Source organism: Halichoerus grypus, chromosome 4 (assembly GCF_964656455.1).
Source record: "Halichoerus grypus chromosome 4, mHalGry1.hap1.1, whole genome shotgun sequence".
Classification (NCBI taxonomy): domain Eukaryota; kingdom Metazoa; phylum Chordata; class Mammalia; order Carnivora; family Phocidae; genus Halichoerus; species Halichoerus grypus.
Genome location: NC_135715.1, coordinates 182,261,324 through 182,284,707, shown reverse-complemented (window position 1 = coordinate 182,284,707; position 23,384 = coordinate 182,261,324). Strand labels below are relative to the sequence as shown.

Genomic DNA, 23,384 nt, shown 5'->3' with positions numbered 1-23,384 from the left:
ATACAGTCTGCCCCAAAGTTTTTAAACTTCCACAGGCAGGTTTTAAAGTGCAAGCATTTACTATCTTCTACTCCATATCGCCAGTTATCAACGGCTAGGATGCTTTATATCGTCACAAAAGTGAGTCCGGCAGAGCCCAGCCTAATTTACTGACCCACAGAACAGTGAGCTAAATAAATCAGTCTGTAGCTTTGCCAAGTGTTAGAGTGCTACGTTATGCAGCAATTACTAACCAATACAGAAGGTATTTGCTTTGGTGGGGGCCTCGGTTATGCTTACGGGAAGAAGCTGGCAAAGAAAGAGACACAGACTAAAGATGCAAAAGATACACAAAAAGAATCAACTCCTTAGGGGGAACCAGCCTTCTCCATAGTAACAGGAAGGAAGAAGAAAAATGTCAGTTGCAGATACGGGTCAAGAGGCAGATTAGGGGCAGGATGCTGGAAAAAGTTCTCATCTAGTGGTTTTTCTCTGTGGAGCTTCTTGGGCTCCCAAACAAATACGTGACTTACTCTGATCCCCTAAAGATTCTCATTCGGACAGGACACTGGAAGGTATGTGAGCTTTGGGGCAAAAATGGTTACAGTTCTACTTAGAAGCTCTGAGACCTAGGGCAAATTACTTAAACTCTCTGAACCTCACTTTCTTCACTTTAAACTAGAAATGATAATACCTCCTTCCCAGGATTACTGTAACACGTCTGGAACGAAGCAGATGCTAAATATATAGTGGCTACACTTTTCAATACTCTAAGGTAATCTCACCTATGTGAAAAAGCTTTGCAAATGGTAGCATCCTAATAAGGCTCAAAGGTACTCCCCCCATCCTCTTCCCATATGCATTCTAAGAAATGACCAAGAAAAAATTACACATTAATGTATGTATGCATTTGTGCACACCCCCGTTATTAGCACAATCCAAGTTTTTTTTTATTGCCATGGGCTTATTATTATAGCTCTGTAGCATTCTCAGGAACTAGAGAACTTAATAAAATTTCAACTGAAGAGCTCCCAGGCTATTTTAGAGAAACAGTCTATATTTTTCACATTGACATTCAAGTCGATTTTCAAATCTCCAATTAGTCTGACTTTTTGCAACATTCCCTAAATAATTTTACTATCAAACCTCAATACCTATAATAGGAGCAATGGAAAAATCCGGCCTTGATCATTAAGTAATCAGCTTACAAGAAATCGCAAAATGAACCCTTCAATCTCAGTATAAATAGTGTCCTAAGATGCCAGGCTATGCACAGCACGAATCAAAACTAATTAGGTCTTTGCTTAAGAAAAATGACCCCCCTCCACCGCGATGGGAATCATTAGTGATGAGCAGTATAAACAAAAAGATAGTGGAACTTCCTCAATATTATTTCACCCTGCACCCAGGCTCGTTTTGCACTTGCTTGACTTCTGCCCAAATCCGGTGGTTCCTTTCCCTGAGCATCCCTCTCACCACCACCTCCGGCTGGTGAAGGCCCCTGTCTCCCTGGGACCCGCTCTCCGGAACCTCCCCCCCCCCAGCAATCCCCCTTCCTCTGCTTTTCCTTCTGCCTCTATTCTTGCTCTCTTCAACACACACTCATGCAATTCTACTCTCGTGGCTTCTAAAATTCGTTTTGTCATTTGGATCCCCAAATTTCTATTTTGCATCCTTGATTTCTCAGTAGGTTTCAGGGGCATAATCTTATTGGAAGAATACAGCCTGTCTGATCTCTTGGTTTCTGAAACCTGAATTACCCCCACCTTCTCACAAAATGTCTACTTAGCCATTCCTTAGGTCACTCATCTGTTTAATAAATATCAAGTGCCAAGCACATGCCGGTCTCCATGCCAGACAGCAGAGGTATCGCAAAGAACAGAAACCCTCACTATCTCAGCCCCTAAATGACCCATTTCTATTTGCTGAAAAAAATAAAAATATTGGCTATAGAAAATCAAAGGATGAATAAAATGATGTGGTTCACATTCCCAACAAATGTATACTCAATGGGAAGGCAGACAGAACCATAGCCAATTTGAGAAGTGCAGAATATATTTTGGGCTCCACGATTACAAATAAAGGCCACTAGAGTACCAGTGTGGGTAGAACGTAAGTCTGGGGTGTTCAGTAGCACAAATAAATGGGCATATTTCATACCAACTCTACGGCCCACTTTCCTTCCAAATAAGCTATCAAGTCAGCCTTCAAAAGTGAGGGATGCAGCCTCTAACAGGGTAACAGAAAATCCATGTGGTCCATGCGAAGGTCACATCTGTAACTTGACCCTGTGGGCCCAACAGGCAGGGTTCTAAGAATACCAAAGAGAAGAGATCACAATAAGCCAGCACTGACTGTAAATGAATGTTGTTTTGTTCTGCTCATCAAATGTATAAAAACGTTCAGACTGCTGAGCTGTAAGAGAGACCACAGAGGCATGATTGGTTATAGCAACTCATCTATAAGCTGGAAACCAGTTCAGCCTGTTTGGTTTGGGAAGTGATTTATTTATTCTAACTTGTACCCGGACCATAAAGCAGTTACCAGAGCCCAAGGAAGAGCAGGCTAGTCCCTGCACTCCCCCAGCTCATAAACCCATCCTTCCCTCACGTTCAACCTGCCTCAAGCTGAACGCTGGACCCATCCCTTCCAATTCCGTTCCTCCTCTGTGTTCAGCATCTCAGGATACAGAATCTCCCGCTCCCCTGCTGTTCAAGTCAGAGATGCAGGAAACATCCCTGACCCACCCTCTACCCTCATCGCCCTCCTATCCTCCCATCCCATCCACCACACTTCGTTAATTCGTCCACAGTTTCTGTCAATCTACTTCTTTCTAGCTCTTGAGACCTACTCCAATCTAAGCCACGATCATACCTTGCCTAGATTATAACAAACTCCCTAACTGGATTCTCTGCTTATCCTCCTACAACCCACCAACCATTTTTCCACCACCGCCCAGAATAATCCCTGTAAAACTGAAGTTGGATTTCCCTGCAGTAAGCCTGCGACGGCTTATCATTACAGTTAGAATAAAGTCCAAACTCTTCACCATAACCACACACTTGTGACAACCACTACCCCGCCCACCTCTCTGGTCTCTGCCCCAGTCACGGTGCTCCCTCCACAAGGTGCTCCCAACACAGGAGCTCCGGGATTGCAGCAGAAATGGCCAAGGGCAGAATCACTTTGTTTTGATTACCACTAATTACCCAGAGCCTAGTACAATGACTGACATACAGTCAGTGCTTACAAGTTCTTTGCCCAAGGACTCAAAATGAGTATTTTTTAATATATCCACATTATACAATTAATAAGACTGACTGAAAAGACTACGATCTGTTCATCTTCTAAGTATTTTTCCTACAATTGTAGCGACCTTCCCCATAGCATTATGCATACTATTCCATTTACATTTTAGTTCTAGAAGAATGTTTATAACATTTATCTCAACTTTACAGAAATAAACCTCTGATCCATGTAAAGTGTATTTAATAGGTTGTTTTGCCAGAACTATTTGATTAAAAAATGGCATTTTAATTATGTAGTAATACACACTAGATAGCACTATATCAAAGTTGTGACAGAGAGAAATGGAAGACTTCTTGAAATATTGAAAGGAAAAATAGCCATATCTACTTTTAATAAGAAATTAAAAATTAAACAGGTATGTAATAAGAAAAACTAAGTGGCTAAAACAAACAAAAGAAACCGAAATCTTAACTTGGGAAACCAATGTGTCTCAAAGGGGAGAGAAAGGAGTTTTATAAAAAGGGGAAAAAATCTAATTACAGTGATTTTCAATTCTACTTACAAAGCACAAAATACTTCATCATTAGAATTTACTAGAGTGGTAAATGTCTCAATTTTCAGTTAAAATGTCCTATATCCCCAAAGGGGCATCTGATAATAACAGTGTTCATCCGTTCACCAGTTGATGGACATTTGGGTTGTCTCTGCTTCTTGACTCGAATGGATAATGTTGCTAGGAATATTCATGTATATATTTTTTTGGTAGGCACACGTTTTCAGTTCTCTTAGATACCTAGAAGTGGAATTGCTGGGTCATATGGTAACTCTATGTTTAACTCTTTGAGGAAATGCCAAACCGTTTTCCAAATTTCGGCATCATTTTGTATTCCCTCCAGCGGTGTATGAGGATTCCAATGTCTCCACATCCTTAACACTGCTTGTTTTCATCCACCTTTTTCATTTTAGCAAGCTGAGTAGGTGTGAAGTGGTACTGACTTAGACTTTCCTAATGACTAATGACATTGAGCAAACGCCTAAATTTTCATTGCTTAAAATATAATATAAACACGCATATTGATAGGTATGCAAAACCATACAGAGAAGCTCACGCCCTCTCTCTCCCTCTCTCTCTCTCTCTCTCTCTCTGAGAAACAGTTTAACAAGCTCAGGTCAAAAGAAAGCTTCAGAAAGAAAGACGGAACCACAAAGAAATCATTGTGGTTAACCTGCCAGGATTTCAGCACTGCCGTGCCCCTGGATGGGACGTGTTAAGAGTGAATGTGAGTGTACCTCACTAGCAGGGGCATAGGCTCCAGCCCACTCATTTGACAATAAATACTGTAAAATCATTTTGAAAGAAACAGAGGGTTAGTATGTTTTATTGCTTCAAACAAAGCAAAAATGCTATGGAAATAGCAGATTATGTTAAACATAAAAGTATCCTCTGCTTTTTAATTTACGAGAGCTGCGCAACAAATTAGCACATTGTAAATGCTGCATTAACTTGGTCAAAATATACACAAAACACAATGCATTTTTTTTCTCTAAGAATGAACTCTCTCTAGGAATGAACTGGACTCAACCATTTCTTCTCACTCCCTAACTCTCTCAGGAATCCTATCATTCATGGCTTTTCTAATCCAAACACAAGATTGTCTTCTTTACTTCTTACTATAGGGCCAATAGATGGGAGCATTTTAGTCTGGCACAAAATAATAAAATTCTTTGTTCTTCCAATAAAATTTCTTAGAATACTTTTATTTGTCCTAAAAGGTAGTAGCTTCCTTAGGTCCCGAGAGAACCCAATTAGAAAATGTACATTTCCAAAATATTTTTGAAAATAAGAAAATGGTACAGTGTCATATGTATTTGCATTTAGCAAAAAACAATAATTAACTAAACACTTGCAAAGTAATTTGTTTCCTCTTTTCAAATATATGAAATTCCAAAAAGTTTACGTAGCTCATAGGCAATATATGGTTGTTAAATGTAATACACAGTCATATGAGTAACATGTAAATTATGCTTTTAAAACTTAGTATTTCGGGCGCCTGGGTGGCTCAGTCGTTAAGCGTCTGCCTTCGGCTCAGGTCATGATCCCAGGGTCCTGGGATCGAGCCCCGCGTCGGGCTCTCTGCTCGGCGGGAAGCCTGCTTCTCCCTCTCCACTCCCCCTGCCTTGTGTTCCTTCTCTCGCTGTGTCTCTCTGTCAAATAAATAAAATCTTTAAAAAAAATAAAATAGAACTTAATATTTAAATATTAAGTGTAACAGCAAATGGTATGGCTTCACATCACTACCCCATGTTCAATTTACCAGAATGCATCATCCACCTAGGCTGATTAGTAAATGGGGAGTCCTGGGGGTCCTGGGTGGAATCTTTGTCAGAGTACCATAATTGTTTAATGGCAAGTTGCACATAAATGACAAATTTCTTCTAGCCATCTGGATCTAAGTGGCTTCATGAACCACAATAATGTTAAGGTCAAAGAATCAGAGTAGGACTCTGTTTTCCTATTTCATATTAAAGGCACAGAGATCTAAAGAAATGAAAACACTCAAGTGAATGAAAATTGACTTCATGAATAAAAAATGAAAACAGGAATCAAATTATATTAAGAAGGTAATGGGGATCTAGTCATGAACATTATGACACTCTCAGTAATTGCATCCTACTCACAGAAATATCCACAACTTGGACTCTTCCAGAAGAAACTGGGAATTGAAAGCACTTTTCCCTTTTGAGGGCTTCTGAGACTTCAGAACCCATTCAATGGTTCTCCACCCTCATACGCTTCATCATTACAACCACATAAGAAATTGTCTTACATGGCTCGATATAACCATTAGACTATCTCCCGAATGCCAACGGGCTAAATCGTTTTGACTTTAAGCTACCAGACATAGAGTTTTTAAGACACAAGACTTCCTCCTTCCTCTTTTCCCTCATCTACCATCTCTCCCAATGAAAACAAATGTAAGATTTTGCATACCTTAATAAGACACTGCCGAAATGTTGTTTAGAATAGCCTGCCTTGAGTATGAATATCAAGGCAGAATCCTTGACCTCTGAGGGGGATGGGATTTGAGACCACTAAAACAACATAAGAAGTAACAAAATGTTCCAGATAAGTAAGAAACCATTAACAAGGGCATATACTATGCAGTGACAGACCGCACCAAAAGTCAAACACTTATCACTGGACACTCTTCCCCCAATCCACTTATATGATGCCTGACTAGATTTGCTGAAAATCCAATCTCATCATATTATCCCCTGCCCCCAATCCATCTTGTTTCTTATGTATGACGGCATTCTCTACAACATCTTCATAAGACTGAAGAGTGTCGTAGTGAACAGCATGGACTCCGAAGCCTAAGGCCTGCATTCAAATTCTGACTCAACTGCTTGGAATTGTATGATCTTGGTCAAATTCTCAGTCAGCCTGTGCCTAAGTTCCCTCATTTATAAAATATATACTAAATAATAATAAGACTTGCCTCATAGAGTTGTTGATGAGTTAATACTTGTCATCCATGCAGGACTATACCTGAAACCTAACAAGCACCCTACCGATGTTAGCAGATATTAAATTTTTACCCTCATACCTGATCAACTTGAAGCATTTCAGCCTAGGATTCAAAGTCTTATAATATTTACATACTTCCACAATAATAACTAATATCTAACACATTTATTTATAGTTTTCAAAGTATTTATATCTAATTTGTTTCATATAATTCTCACAAATGTCTGAACACAAACTTAGTTCCATGTTATCCTCTAGCTGGTCTACCCAGCACTTGCCAAGAAAATCACCTAACTGTCCCGGTATCTGTGCTGAAGCATACTCTTTAGAGCTACCTATATGAGGAGCAGCTCAATGTAGCTTCTGCCCTTGAGACTTTCTGGGGATGTTCAAACTTCAGCCCTCGGCTTTCTCTGTCCAAGGTGCTTAGTTAGTGGCCATCTCCACAGATGGACAGTAACGCTTGGGGCGCTCTCATCACCAGAGGTCGCCAAAGCAAATTTCCCACACGTCCCATAGCTTGCATTTTAAGTCTGCCCATTCCAAACACAACTGCCCAATTTGATAGAAATCCTTTCAGCAGTTTTGGTGGGAAACCATGAGACAGAGAAAGAAATTCCATTTTTCTCGTATAGATAAACCAAGATGGTAGTGCTTATAAACTGGACTATTAGGACTCAAATCCAGCCCTTCCCACCAGGCGGAACTGCTTATCTGGTGCTCTCTCTCACTACTGTGACCCTTCCTATGAGAAGCTGTCCTCAAAGGTCTGCACGTCCACAGCATATAACAAATGCCTCCAAGGTCTGCAAGTGGTTAAATAAAAATCTTTGAAAATTCTAGGCTGTGATCTAGAGGCAGGCCAGAAAATAGTTCAAAGTTCTGCTTCATAACCAATATTTTTTAACTTAACTCACTACCCTAGGAACTCTGAAAATGCCAGCTACCTTTCTTTCACATAAACCCTTCTTGGGAGGGTAAACTCAAGTTTGGGAGAACTTTTTAAAAGTACGAAAAGGGAATAAAACAATGTTTAATATTTAGTTCAATCGCTACTTACATGGTGTAAAGTTTTATTAGAACTAATTTAAGTAATAATGAGGAAAAAGTGAATAAAAGTGTGAAGATTTCAATACTTAACCATTTAGCAAAGGGCTTCCTTTTATGAAAAGATCTCACCAAGAGCAATAAGGCAGAGCAATACATTTTAAGTTAGATATTGCTTTCAACAATGAGGGTCACTGAAATACAATGTCTCTTTAAAAAAATTATTATAAGGAGACAATTATGTTTTTAACACTTCAAAAGAAGTAAAAGGCATCTTAAAGTAAAATTCCTAGAAAACAAACCAATGTGAAGAAATTCTGGGGCTTAAACCGTAAAGTTGCTGAGGGCAGAAGGGAATGTTAGCAAGATTGGAAAAAAAAATGGGTAAGACTTGCATAGTTCAGAAATATGGAGACAGTGTTCACTGGCGGAGAAAGTTAATCTTCATGATCATCCCCCCTTAAATTAACATAAATCTAATTAAAAACAGCATGCTTGCTATAAAACACAGCTTCAAGGCATCCCCTAGTTACTAGCCCCCAAACCTGCACCCCACTTCCAATCAGATTTCTACTTCTGAGACCCTTAGATACAGAAATTCTAGAGCCATCAGAATTTCTGGAGCCGCTGCACGCAGATATTTTAATAAAATTTATTTTATACACACAAAAATAACTGAGGCAGAGCTAGGTGGTAGCTATGAAAAGAGTAGTTTCAATTAAAGATGGGAAAGTGATTTCAAATAATACAATCATCTACTCTGAGCCACAGAAATACATGCCCACTGCAATAAATGGAATCACCAAAAGAAACTGTCAGGTCAGGACCTGATAATCTGTTCTTTCCTGTGGATTCTTAATATTCAGGAAGTGATAAGATTCAGAGTGCTTAAGGCAAAGGTTCCATCAGCTTCACCTAAGAGGGAATATGGTGCAGTAGAAAGTACACAAGTTTAAAAAGAAGACATCAGCTTCCATCCCGGCCCCACCATTAAGAAAGAGGACAGAAAGGCTGAAGAAGTAAAAGATAAAACAAGAAAACACAGAAAGCCACCAACACTATCACAACAAAAACCAAGTTTTTCTACTTCACTAGGGACTGACTGAGGATGGGAAAAGGCTTCACCCAGGGCTGAAAGTGTTGGTGATCATGGATTATCTTGATGGGTTACTGGGTGTCTGTCCTGCTCTCACTGTCTACCAGAGCCCGGAGCTCCTCCACTGTCCCATCTGACTCAGTGATCTTGGTCAAGAGATAACTCTTGAAGTAGTACTTGGGCTGAGGCTGCAGAACTAGGCCAAGCCCTTCTAGGAATGAGAGAATCAAGATCATTGTCTCCTCTGGCTCTATCATGGGGCCACATGTCATCAAACTTGTGGAAAAGTCTCTGCTTTGGGGAACAATGAGCTGGCTTCACATAAAGGCAAAAGACTCAGGAAAGGAACTTCAGATTTAGGAAATGCTTTAAAATAGTTTCAAGAACAGTAACAACAGAAGAGCTATGGGTGCCAATTTATTTACACAGAATAGAGGAAATTAAGATTCACCATACATTCCAAGGAACCAGGGATTTTGTCAAAGTGAAAGGAAAAGACAAAGCCTTGGTCATGCTGAGCAATATTCTGGGGATTCCCCCCAGCAATTTGAAAACTTCAGGTCAAAAGCATAGTGAAGATTAAAAGGAACCAGAGAGGGGCACCTGGGTGGCTCAGTTGGTTAAGCGACTGCCTTCAGCTCAGGTCATGATCTCAGGGTCCTGGGATCGAGCCCCGCATCGGGCTCCCTGCTCGGCGGGAAGCCTGCTTCTCCCTTTCCCACTCCCCGTGCTTGTGTTCCCTCTCTCTCTGTCTCTCTCTGTCAAATAAATAAAATCTTAAAAAAAAAATAAATAAATAAATAAAAGGAACCAGAGAAACTATTCTTGATGAGATAGCACTCTGTCCCCAACTTCTGCTAGCTGTCCTGGTTTTACTCAGCCTAGGTCTGCTCCTTGCTTTGGGGTTCTGAGTGTCCAAGAACACCAGCCTCTGGAATGGGCCGTTTCTTCAGGCTGAGTTGGATCATCAAGCTGCTTTGTGGCACATAAAGCTCAGAAAGTATGAGTCTAGTCATAAGAATGATCTATCTTCCCCAAACACACGCATCAAACACGGAGACTGATATACAGATGGAGAAAGAGACACAGAGATGCACACACAGGGAGAAATCCATCCATTCGGCCTGGCAGAAGAAAGTTTAACTCCTTCTCAGCCTGGAAGAGGCTAAATTTTAACAAGGTCACCTATGCGATCAGTCAACAAACAACATACTGACCATCTACCATAGGCGAGGCAGAATTAGGCTCAGAGAAAGAAAAAGACAAAGTGCATACAACTGTTTCTTGTTTCCAACGAGATAAGAAGTTGCTCTGGGGCGCCTGGGTGGTGCAGTCGGTTGAGCACCCAACTCTTGGTTTTGGCTCAGGTCGGGATCTCGGGGTCATGGGATCAAGTGTCATGTCGGGCTCCACACTCAGCAGAGTCTGCTTGAGACTCTCTCTCCCTCTCCCTGCCTCCCCTCTCTAAAATAAATAAATCTTAAAAAAACAAAAGTTGCTCTGATTATTCCATGCACATAATGAGAGAAGCAACAGTGCTTCACCCCCACAGGGTGATAAAGGATGTAGATTTAGAGAAACACAAAATAGTTCTACAGAATTACCCTGCTTTTGCAGAACATGATTCTGTAGTAAGCAGGAGTCCTTTTATGCACACAGATCCTTCTACTCCATTACCGCTGCCCATTTGCTGGATGGCTTTCAAACAATTTCAGTGGAATCGGGGAGGGCTGCTCAGAAAATCATACACAGACACAGGGCCTCTTAAGTCACCTTGCCTTAGATTTCTCAGGGATAAGATCATCAGGAAAGGGGGACAGTGTAAAGGTCCCCTCCACTATAAACCTGCCCAGAATCGTGCACATGCATGTGCAAGACCAGGATGGTGGCCCCTGAGAAGGGCGGTCAGGCCTTGTTCCTCCCTGCACTTTCCTAACTCTGGAAAATCACCAACGTGCCAAAGTCTAGATAATGTGGGGGCCTTCTGATTTCATAAATCCAACCCAAGCAACCACTAAAAGGAAGAACCTCTTTGTGCAGCTTTGTAATGGCAGAACAAGAGACCCTCCCCTTAGGCCCCTGTAATTATTAAACTTAAAACACTGAGTACTTGACCTTATTTTCTATTACTCTTCTGTGCCTACTTTCCCGATCAGGTCATGCTTGTCTCTAGGTCTTTGCTCAGCAAAAGCGGTGGTTACGAGGGTTGCCTTAGATCAGATCACCCAGCTGTTCTGTTTATTAGCTATGTTAGTCACCCTGAGCAAACTAGCTCATCAATCCAAGCCTTGGTTTCCCCATCTGTAAAAGGGGTTGCTATGAGGATTTAATTAGCACACTCTTGATGATTACAGCAGTTTGTTTTGGTATTATTATACATTGTTTGGGCTTCACCAAGAAGCAGATGCTAAGACAAGGGTCTCTGTGCAAGTAATTTATTTTGGAGGTGACACACTTGGGATTTATGGTAATTTATTTAGGAGGCAACTGACTAGTAGAGGAGTGGGAAAGCAAAACAGGGAAGGCAAAACAGCCAAAACTGTGTGCATTATCAAGCAAGCCATCATGATGGGTGCCTGGGGCTTAATTTCACTGGGAAATCTGGGAGCTAGTATAGATATGCCCCAGTGCTATCACCCAAAGGGCTGAGGGTCTGCCTTAAGTCCCTGTCACTTGTGGCTTGCCACAGCAGGCAAAGCAAGCGACAGGGGCCAGAGAAAGCACTCAGGCAAAGAACTGCAGGTCTTGGAGGCTAGAAGTCTGTCAGAATGCATGAAGGGCATGTGGGCAGGGCCCTGCTGGCATCACTCCCGGACCCAGGACACATTCCCCCGCCCCCCCATACCTCCCAACCCATTCAATTCCTCCTCAGTCGCAGAGCCCAGCTCTCATCCAGGCTCCTCACTGACAGGCTCCCTGACCACAGCACTCATGTCCCACACTGCTCTCAGAATGGATGGCCCACCACTGTCAATAGGATGTCACCAGAACCTATTATCATTTTCTCCAAACTCCATGTTTTCAGTGTATCTTGGGGATTGAGAGCACACGCTCCAGAGTCCAAATTGGTCCCACAGACTGGCGTTAGCATTAAGTGCTGTGAGAACTTACGCAAGTCACCTAAAGTAAGCCTCAGCTTCCCGCTACGTAAAACGGGGTTGTAAGTACAATAGCTAAACATGATCCTAGGATTCTTGTAAATATTAAATGACTGAAAACATCAAAGTTTTTAAAATACTGTCAAGCACACAGTAAACACTCATTAAATCTTAGCTATTGTTTTAATGACTTAAAACAGAAATACTCATTTTCCACTGATTGATAGTTTTTCTAAAATACAGGTCTAAAAGAAAAGTCAAATCACTGCCTACCATTACACACACGTATTACTAGTTCATCTTTGGTAGTACTGCTCTCAAACCTTACATGTGTGCTATTATCTGATAAAGTTAATTCATAGATCTGGACCCACAGATGGAGGCCATACCAATGGCCCAGCCCATATCACAAACCTAAACTGTAGTCAGTCTATACTTACAAGAAAGGCCTCACTGTCAAGGAAATCTAAACACTAATACCAATCCTCCATTTTTGGTTTTAGGTAGCTCATCTTACTCTAGAAAACAGGACCTGCCAGCCTCATAAGGAAATCCCTCACCCCCTAGGCAACCATACCCTGTTTCCACATTGCCTCTTCTAATATCCTATACCATTCTCTCTTGCCCAAAATCCCCAGGGAAGAGTGATCCACTGCTTGTTGAGTATTATATTGCCTGCCCCCAAATCCATGGATTGTTTTCCTTTGGATAAAGATACCAAACTCATTACTAAATGGTCTTAGTTTTGTTATTTCACGTGTCTCATTCAGTCCTCTAAACTTTATTACAGGTATTATTATTATTATTTCCCCATTTTATAGATGAGCAGAAATTTTAACCACAATAAAATCTAGCTCCAGAGTCCCTGTTCTTCAAATGAAGTTATGAGTCAGGTTTGTCTCTGCAGAAAAGTTGAGTGTTTTTAACTCTCAAAGTAGCCTACACTTAGGCTCCAGAAAGTCACTGAAATTACCATTTAAATGGTCCTACTAGTTACTACCTTCAGTGGACCCAGATCCAGGTAAGCTAATCACAGGGTAGCAGAATATGCCACCAATATATGTTACCTGGCATAACCATTTTTTCTGAGCTGAAGGCAACTGAGAAGAAGCAGATATAAGTAAAGGTCTTTGCCCTCTCATTTACCTAACAGCAGGACACGAATTTACAGGTGTTCCCGTCCCTATCTACCAGGAAGGACAAAAGTTAATCACTAGGGACAACCTTTGATCTGCCACCTGTGGAATCTACATAACAAACTTTACTAACTAGTCTGTATCTTTCATTAGTTCCCCCACATATATGCCTCCTATAGAAACTCAAAGTCCTTTTTGTCTTGTCACTTCTCCAAAAAAGTACTATTCTTTTTTTTAAAATTTTTTTATTGTTATGTTAATCCCCATACATTACATCATTAGTTTTAGATATAGTGTTCCATGATTCATTGTTTGTGCATAACACCCAGTGCTCCATGCAGAACGTGCCCTCCCCAATACCCATCACCAGGCTAACCCATCCTCCCAACCCCCTCCCCTCTAGAACCCTCAGTTTGTTTTTCAGAGTCCATCGTCTCTCATGGTTCTTCTCCCCCTCCGATTTCCCCCCCTTCATTCTTCCCCTCCTGCTACATTCTTCTTCTTCTTTTTTTCTTTCTTAACATATATTGCATTATTTGTTTCAGAGGTACAGATCTGAGATTCAACAGTCTTGCACAGTTCACAGCGCTTACCAGAGCACATACCCTCCCCAGTGACCATAACCCAGTCACCCCATCCCTCCCACCCCACCCCCCACTCCAGCAACCCTCAGTTTGTTTCCTGAGATTAAGAATTCCTCATATCAGTGAGGTCATATGATACATGTCTTTCTCTGTTTGACTTATTTCGCTCAGCATAATACCCTCCAGTTCCATCCACGTCGTTGCAAATGGCAAGCTCTCATTCCTTTTGATGGCTGCATAATATTCCATTGTATATATATACCACATCTTCTTTATCCATTCATCTGTTGATGGACATCTTGGCTCTTTCCACAGTTTGGCTATTGTGGACATTGCTGCTATAAACATCGGGATGCATGCAAAAAAGTACTATTCTTTTGTTAAGATGCTATATAAGCCCAAGTTCTAACCATCCCTTTGAGTTATTCATCTCTGTGTACCCCCAAATGCTAATAAAGTTGTTTTTCTTTTGTTGATGTGTGTTTTGTCAGTCAGGTTTACAGGGCTCCAACTGGAGAACCCAGGAGCATAGAAGGGAACAGAAATTTTTCCTCCCCTACACAAATTTGTCTATGATTCTCGATATCAGCCTTTTCAGATTTGGGAGTGAGTTTGCCTATGTCCTCAGTTCTCTGATGGATCTAAGAAGTCTTGATTTTCAGGTTGTTCAGCCTTTGTCCTGTTGTGAGGACCAGGGTAACAACTTCTAAACTCTACAAATGTCAGAGCTGAAACAGGAAGTCACCCCACTGTCTTTTAATAAGAGATATGATACTTTAACCACCAAAAAAATTAGGAAGGGCATAACCTCAGCCTGAAGAATAGTCTTTCCCAAGAAAGGGCAGTTGGTGACTTCCACTAAACATGTCAAAATGTGTATGTATTTTGAAAATATTTCAAACACAGAAAATCTTACTACAGAAAACTTTTACTCTATCAAATCTAATTGTTTTCTTGATACAAGTCAATTTGTAGATCTATATTTAAGAGAGTAGTACAAAGTAACATTCAAATACCCCACCTCTTTTGGTTAATTATCACAGAGCCAATGGAAACAAGAAAAAAATCAATTTAAGAATCAAGTTAAAAACAAAAAAGTAACAATAACCCAAATGTCATTTTTTCTCATTTTGGAATATACATGCTATACAAACAGAGAAGCTGAGGAACAAAAGCCTCCATGCCTTCTCTGACTTTCTCCCACCAGGGCCAGGCACCTTGCTGGGAAGGCCTCTGGAAAGGTGGGTCGGGGGGGAGGGGCAGTGAAATGCACCCTGCTTGGCATTCTTTCACACACACACACCTGCAGTCCTATCCTACAAAGTAAGGTTTAATCTGAGAATGAAGTCATGTAGAAGCAAAAATATCTTTTCTACCTTTTAAGAATTGCTGGAATAAAGGATCACTATCCCAACTTATAGCCCTGTGTTTTACCAAATCTCCAAAAGCTGCATGGTCACATCATGTCACTTTGCCTTTGAAGAATGACTGTTACAGAAATGCACCTTCATATTATTTGAAGCCTTGACATCGATCTCCCCCACGGGACTGCCACATAGGAATCAACTTCACATTATACAATCAAACTTACTATTCCTTGTGCAAAATCCCATCAGAGCTAGAAAAAACTTAATTTCTCCTAATAAATGGATATGCTTTCTTCTGCTAAGAACCACTTAGCCATTTTGTTGTTTATCCCCCCTTTACTTGTGTCTTGTGTCATTTCTAAACCCAACACTTTTTGGAAATAGGCAAGTAATGTACAAATATGTGCCAATTATAGAAATGTTAAGTCAATCCAATTCAGAGAATACCTTAATGAAGCTTCCTCGCCTGCACCAGGCTTTGAAAGATAAAAGGAGGGAAGATATTTCTAAGAAAGGAAACAGCATGCATGTGCTGTTAGCATAAATGCTTGAACTGTATTAGAGAAGTGTAAGTTAATTAGTCTGGTCAGTTCTGCTATAGTGCTTGTTTTGTAACAAGCAAATTTGTTCAAATGCAATTAATATATCAGGGAACAACTGAAGCATAATGCAAATTTCCCATTTGATTATGTGTGATTTCATCTGCAAAAAGCATTAGATGAAAGCAGAACACTGCACCCAGCTGAAGCAAACTACAAAGAAATTCACCAAATGCACATACTCACACACCTCAAACATCTACCAGCTACATAAGTTCGGAGAGTATTTTAGGAGTTATACCCATTCACATCTGCAATTACAACTTGCCTCCCAATTCCAGATAATCCTTATTCTACCACTTGACAATAATTCACAAGTTGCAATCCCCTGACAACCACTTTCACTAGCACAGTTCAGGATTTTTGGAAAGCAACATGCCGTATTTATTGTAGTATTTTTGTATGTCTTAACCACTTAACATGTGTAACTGTGCTACCATTTTTTTTTTTTTTTTAAATGTACCACTGACAAAGTTTTGTGAGTGTTTTGCTCCTGCCACCATCTATTTGCACCGTAAACTCTGTGGTTTTACCGCATGATTTTGCACAGCATGGTGATTTCAGGAATGCCTACGTCTCATCCCAGCAGAGCTGCTATAAGGCCAGTGTCAAGTGTATGGGAGGCAGGATAGCTAACTTAAGAACTGCTGCTTGTCAGTCATTATTACCACACTTCACTCCATGTTTCACTCCTACAATCCTATCTTTTAACCAAACTCACCGAAGCTAGAGGCTCCCATCACTCAAAGATTTAGAATACCATGTGCCCTGACCTTTCTCAGACAAATTAGAGTAAGAGGGGACAAACTCTCTCTCTCAACCTATCAAATATGCCCTTACCTTTCCCCTTTATGTCTTCTCTACCAAAAGTTGTTTTACCTTCCTTCACGTGGAATTTAAAATCAAGATTCCTTTAATTTTGGCAGTTGTTTACTTGACCACATTTCCTTAATGTGCCAATGTTTATCTCTGATTATAATTACTCAAGGACATAGACCACACTTGTGTTTGGCCAGATGCTTTTCGTCAGAGAAATCAGTATAATATATAGTTTGAGTGTACCAATTTCAGCAAAGAGGGAAGAGTAAAACTAAGAACGCAAGATCAGATGCTCTGACAATACACGCAGCTCAATGAAAAAAACTGCATTTACATGCATTGTGCATGTTTCACTTCTAGACAGCATACAAGGTCAAACCACTAACTGTCAGTTACAATAAGCTTCCAAACTTCTGGTCAATTACCTGGTTAATAACAAAAGACAAGGCTGTGACATCATTACAGGTATAATTAATTTACACACATCAGCTTCCAGTTAATCAAATACATCTTTTAAAACCATTTAATTATTTTTCACCTAGAAAGCAACACTCAGCTTTGTTAAATGAAAAGCAATCTTGCTGAGCTCAACATGAAAGGCTGTCAGGCTACTCTAAGAAGACACAAAGGACAAAAGGCTTCACAGGGCATATTGTTGCAATGAAGGAACATTCACAGCAAACACAAGCTCAAGGTGATGGCTAATAACAACACATCTGGACAGTTTCCGAACATAAAGAAGTTGTCAGGGAACAGGGTAAACAGATAGGCTTTGGGAGGAGAAATGTCCCAATACTTTTTGTCAAAAAGATACATGGGGGCAGCAATATTAACGTATGCAGTATAGGACAGTAGTTAAGGGCATGGTCTTTGCTAAAAATTCTACAATATGCCTTAGAAATTTGTTTGCCAGTTTCTCACCTGCAAAAGGACATGAGGCAGGCTCGTTTGGTTTTGCAAGGATTAAATAAGATTACATATATAAAATTGTAAGTTGGGAAATAATAGTGCTTTTATCCATGTAAACAAATAAACTAAAATAAGACTGAAGATTAAAGATTCTAAATAGCTTTAAAGTATTTTTACAACTTAGTAACCGATTATCATTTTTCTGGGCTTTCTGTGATCCATTATTTTTAAACTGCATATGATTCAAGTATACATACATTTTAAAAACAATATGATGGGGTATGTGGAAGGTATATGAAAGCAGAAATCATTTTTTAATTAAATTTTATAATAAAGTCTCAAACCAGAGTTTCTGTCAACATTATCTGATAATTTGAGAATTTAATGAGCCTCCATTTTAGGATTAAAAAAATCTCAATATGTCAGATGACAAGGTTTTCATTTTTTTCCACCTTTTTAAAGTGTTACAGTCTTAACAGAAATGATTAGATTATCTTTATACAGGTAAAAATGAAACTACTGGATTTTGTATATAATCTTGACTTTTGCTCCATGGTGAGGTGAATTAGTGTCAACTCCAATTCTGATCCATCAGCACTTATGATTTCCAATATCAATCATAAGCCGGTTCCTTCTCTCACAGACTACACATCTTAGTGTAATGAGGGCTCATTAAAGTTCTCCGACTGACAGCCACTCAGACGTAGGCCCATAACCAGGAGACGCACGTGGAGCAGCAATGCCAGCACCCACCATCACTCCCTTCAGGAGGATTCGAGCAATTCCATGCTCACCTTTGCTCCACACCAGATTTCTTCATTTATCTGCCTAAAGTTAATGAAAAAAATGATAGCCATCCCCCCACTTAATCTCTGTGTAAGAACTGTTAGTGAATTATGTACGTGACTGAAATCCTCCCAGCACAAGAACTAGTCAAGAGGGAGATGAGCATGGCTGACTTCAGAGATGCTGTTCATGTTCCCACAAAGCACATAGGACGTCCACTAATCACTGGGTGGTGGGGGCAGCTTGGAGTTTTGGCCTGCCCAGCAGCAACAATACCTCATTCTTTCAGGAACAGGAAGCTGCCTCCCACCCTCACTGGATATGGTCCTGGGAAGGACCAACAATCAAAGGTGCCCTTTCCCACACTGACTCAAGGGTGATAGTGACCAGAGCTGACATAATAACTCTCTCCCTGGAATCTAAAACTTGTGCAGAGACACTAAGACCAACAACATCTGGAGTGGATAGAGCTTTAAACTTAAAGTACTGTCCAAGCCCACCAAGTCTACCCAACCCTTGAGAGCTCACCTAGCTATTACCCTTTACCAAGGCTTGGTTGTTTGCTTTTCTGTCTATTCCCTGAGCTTATCCATAGACTTCCAGTAAATCTCTTGTTCTTGAATAAGCTATCCCGATACCACAGTTAACCTACTTTCCTTTGTTTTCAAAACGCTACCCAAACCACTACACTTGCAAAGGGCTAGCAAGCAGATTCTAGTCTATTTCAAGCATTACTAACTCTCATTGTCTCCTGGTACAGCACTCTAGCCCATGGGAGAACCAAAACATGCTGTGTATATAAATGGTAGCAAAGGTCTGCTATGGCCATGCTATCACCAGAGAAAGAAGAGCACACCCAGCTAAGGATGGGAGTACAAGAGCCAACTTCTGCATAAATAAGGCAAAGCCCTCTTAAAGCCATAAACTAAGTGTCTAAACTTGGACACTGGATGAAAAATGCAATCACAGAAGGAAAAATGTATGGTCTAAAATTTGTCTTTTGTTTATATAAGGTTGTTTTTAAAAGAATACATCTAATTACTGACTTTCAAAACATACTCCTTGCCTTTGTTTTTCATTGAAAATAAGATTACTCTCTACATTTAATAAAATGTTGTCACTTGAACACTTCTGACTAAACTTTGAGACAATGAATCATTTAGATTCACCTACAAAAAAAAAAAAAAAAAAAGGAAAGGAAAGAAGGAGGAAAGAAATTAAGAGGTTCCTTCAACCTGATAGCCTTCTTAAAGGCTATTAAGAAAGATCATGGAGGGGCGCCTGAGTGGCTCAGTCGTTAAGCGTCTGCCTTCAGCTCAGGTCATGGTTCCAGGGTCCTGGGATCGAGCCCCACATCGGGCTCCCTGCTCAGTGGGAAGCCTGCTTCTCCCTCTCCCACTCACCCTGCTTGTGTTCTGTCTCTCTCTGTCAGATAAATAAAATCTTTAAAAAAAAAGAAAGATCATGGAATTATCCTGCATGCTTTTCTGTGGGTTTATCCCTTTGTTCCACCATCCTGTAATTCATCACATTTCTCTAATTATAAGCCCCAGAGAAGAAAATCAATGAATGTGAAACTATAGCAGTAAAAGCATTAAGCAGATAATTTTATATCTCACTGTCTGTATTCTTTCATTTAATAAATAGGAATGCCTATGAAGGGAGAGGTACTGTCCTTTCAGGCAACCACAGCCTAGAAGCCTAGAGAGCAGAAATACAAACAGAGACATTATGGTGTGATAACGAAAACAGGAATGCATATAAAGGTGCACGGAATGTTTAGACAATAGCAAAAATAAGTTTTAAGGTTTTGTATGGGGTGTGGGATAAAGAATGAAAATACTGGGCAGCCATTATCCTGTGGGCAATGCAAAAGGAGATGAAATGATCCGTGAAACTCATAATCAAAAGCAGGAGAGTAATCTCACAAAAATAAAAGGATTTAAGTCATCACGTGGTGGACATAATAGCTATAAGCTAAAAATTTGGAAAGCCAAAAGGTCCCTTATTAATACAAAATTAACATATCTTGAAAGAAACGAGTAAATCTTGAATACTTTGGTAGAAAGGAAGGGACTAGGTGGGAAGTATGCACAATATTTATTCCTACATTGGTTCCAACTTAGAATCAAACTGATTCATTACAACCACATGACTGCAAATTGCTAGTATTTGTAACATAAAAAAACGTAGCAAAGTTTCAGTGTTGCCCAAGAGAATCCCTCAAGGGAAAAAAAAAATCCAAAATTAGAAGTAGCTGCCAACACACACAGACCCTACACAGACACATACACACTCCCCTATATATTATTTATAAGGTTGAAGTCATTGTAATATGTATTAAATTTCATTCATAACTATCCTGATATTGTGACTTTGGATTAAAAATGCATAAGCAAGTTTACACCATGCAGAAACAGCTGTTGGTATAATGAGAACATTCCTGGAGCTGAAGCCAGATTTGGGGTCAAATATGGATGCCATCGTTTACTAGCATGTAGCCTTAGGCAAATCATATAATCAATCCTGCTGAGCTTCTGCTTCTTTATCCATAGATGAGAAAAATTCTACTTACTTACTGGAGTCATTGTGAAGAATAAATGAAATAGCATATTATGTGAAAGCACGTAGCACACTCCCAAAGTTTGTTTTCCAATCTCCCTTCCTCTCCATAAAGTAATGAGCCTTTCCCCCCATGGAACTAGACTTTATTGCTTTATAATTATGATGTGCATGTAACAATGTCCAAGAAACTAGATGGTAAAATAACACCAACACGCAAACCTGAATGCACACATTGTTAGTTGACTATCATCTAGATCCCAGAGGGCTCTTATATGGCTCTTCTGCACTATCTATTGCTTCCCAGAAATTTGACACATTTTATTCTCTGAATACAGCCAAAATTATCCCACAGGCTTTGAACTATGGCCATCATGATGTTGCACCGAGCAGCAGGCTGACTGAAAGTGACTCCCCCTCCCCCACACTCCAGCTGTCACCAGGAAACCCTGCTCAATGTGTGAAAAAAGACAAATGTGATATTACTACTACCCCTATTAATAACAACCTTACAAATACTTAGTGTTTGAGATTATTTTTCTTATGAAAGCTCACTATTAACTAAAAATTAACTCTTTAAGAAAAACCCTTTACCATACAAATTGCAAACCAGCTGCTTTCATACAACAAAAAAACAGAGGGACAGTAAACACAGGTAATATATTTCCATTGACCTCTTGTTTCTTTTTCCTTGAGTCATCTGTAATGCTAAACAATATCCAGTTAAAATATTAAATAGCTTTAACAGTGATACAGCTGTCACGGCTTAGAGGGAGCAAAAAAAAAAAAAAACAGATGATTTCTCAAAACGCATTCATAGAACTCCTCTTTTTTGTAAAAAAATGGGTCATATTGAAGACTGGATCTTTTCCTTTTTTTTTTTTTTTTAAATAACCACTCACTCCTCTGCATGAGAAGTTACACATACATTTGACATTGCCAAAAATCCTGGGAATTGTCTTCAGAACAAGTTTGCGAATCCCATTCACAATAATTCTTAATGCCATGACTTTTTAGATATAACTGTCTCTTGACGATTTCTATCCCACAGATGAAGAGTTTCATACCCAGTGCCCTGGACTCCAGGGTTCTGGGGACATGCCTTGGAGTATCACTGCAAAAAGTTCAAGATGAGCACCAGCAAGCAGAACTGTGCCCTTCAACCTCTCTTAAAGCCTCTCAGCTCCTAAGCTTTTTGGGTAAGATTCTGCTAAAAAGGGTTCCCTGCTTAAAAAAAAAAAAAAAAAAATCTAAGGACCACTGTTTATGCGACTAGAACTAAAGCATAAAAGGAAATCTATCTTCTTTTTTTTTTTTTTTTTATTTATTTGCGAGAGAGAGAATGAGAGACAGAGAGCATGAGAGGGAGGAGGGTCAGAGGGAGAAGCAGACCCCCCCCCCCCCCCCCGAGCAGGGAGCCCGATGTGGGACTCGATCCCGGGACTCCAGGATCATGACCCGAGCCGAAGGCAGTCGCTCAACCAACTGAGCCACCCGGGCGCCCCAGGAACTCTATCTTCTTAAAGCATCATTTCTATCTTTTAAATGGCTTTTATTTATCTTTTAAATGGTTTTTTAAAAGAATGTTTAGGGGCGCGTGGGTGGCTCAGTCAGTTAAGTGTCCGACTCTTGAGTTCTGTTCAGGTCATGATCTCCTGATTGTGAAATCCAGCTGTGTTGGGCTCCCTACTCAGCATGGAGTCTCCTGGATTCTCTCTCCCTCTCCCTCTGCCCCTCCCCCAGTCGCTCGTGCTTTCTCTCTCAAATAAATAAACAAAATCTTAAAAATAAATTAAAAAAAATGTTTAGGGGCACCTGGGTGGCACAGTCGGTTGAGCATCCGACTCTTGGTTTCAGCTCAGGTCGTGATCTCAGGGTCATGAGATGGAGCCCAGCATCAGGCTCCAGACCCAGCATAGAGACTGCTTGAGATTCTCCCCTCTCCTGCTTATGCTCTCTTTCTCTCTAAAATAAATAAATCTTTTTTTTTAAAGGATGTTTATATATACATGCACCCATGTAACTTTACATAAATGTACAGATTATTTATCCCCATCTCCATATTATAATACATTGCCAAGTAAACAAAATTATGACCTGGTATGACTCCTTTCAAGTATTTTCCATGCTCATATATATTATATACACAAAAATACAGGATAATTTTTTTTTTTTAAATGGAAGATAAATGCACAGTGCATATTTTCAGTGAGGTTCCACCTCCTGGAACATAGTGTCCCCTCTATAGTGGACTGTCCTGGTTAACTAACTGAAGATACTTAAATATTAATCATCCCCTGACCTTGACCTTCCAATAAACACCCGAAACAATTTTATGGAATTTGTTCTGTTACAGTGATAAAACTGAAGATAGTGTTTTTCTACCAGGTTTTAGAGTTTTAATTTTTTCCATGTGTTTGCTTTCTCTCAACGTGAAAGCTTTGACTCTTCGGGATTTTAGCATTTAAAAAGAAAAGCAGTGCAGTTAGGTAATAACAAAATTACCTCATTTATAAAAATAGTATGAGGAAATGAATGAGGTAAAGTTAGGTTTGGGGTGATAACTACCTTTTTTCCCCCTGTCCAACTGCAGCATTTATTGGGTCTCTCTGCCTTCACATGGT

General features: G+C 40.0%; 1 protein-coding gene across 10 annotated transcripts in view; it reads right to left on the bottom strand.

Annotated features, from left to right (window-relative positions):
• Nucleotides 1-23,384, bottom strand: part of RHBDD1 (rhomboid domain containing 1) — a 683,913-nt gene that overhangs the window by 95,952 nt on the left and 564,577 nt on the right. The window contains exon 2 of one of the 10 annotated variants that reach the window (XM_078071379.1): nucleotides 6,221-6,321. The exons of the other annotated variants lie outside the window; for them this stretch is intronic. The gene's annotated coding sequence lies outside the window, so the exon portion shown is untranslated. The remainder of the gene's footprint in view (nucleotides 1-6,220; nucleotides 6,322-23,384) is intronic. 10 annotated transcript variants of the gene reach the window in all.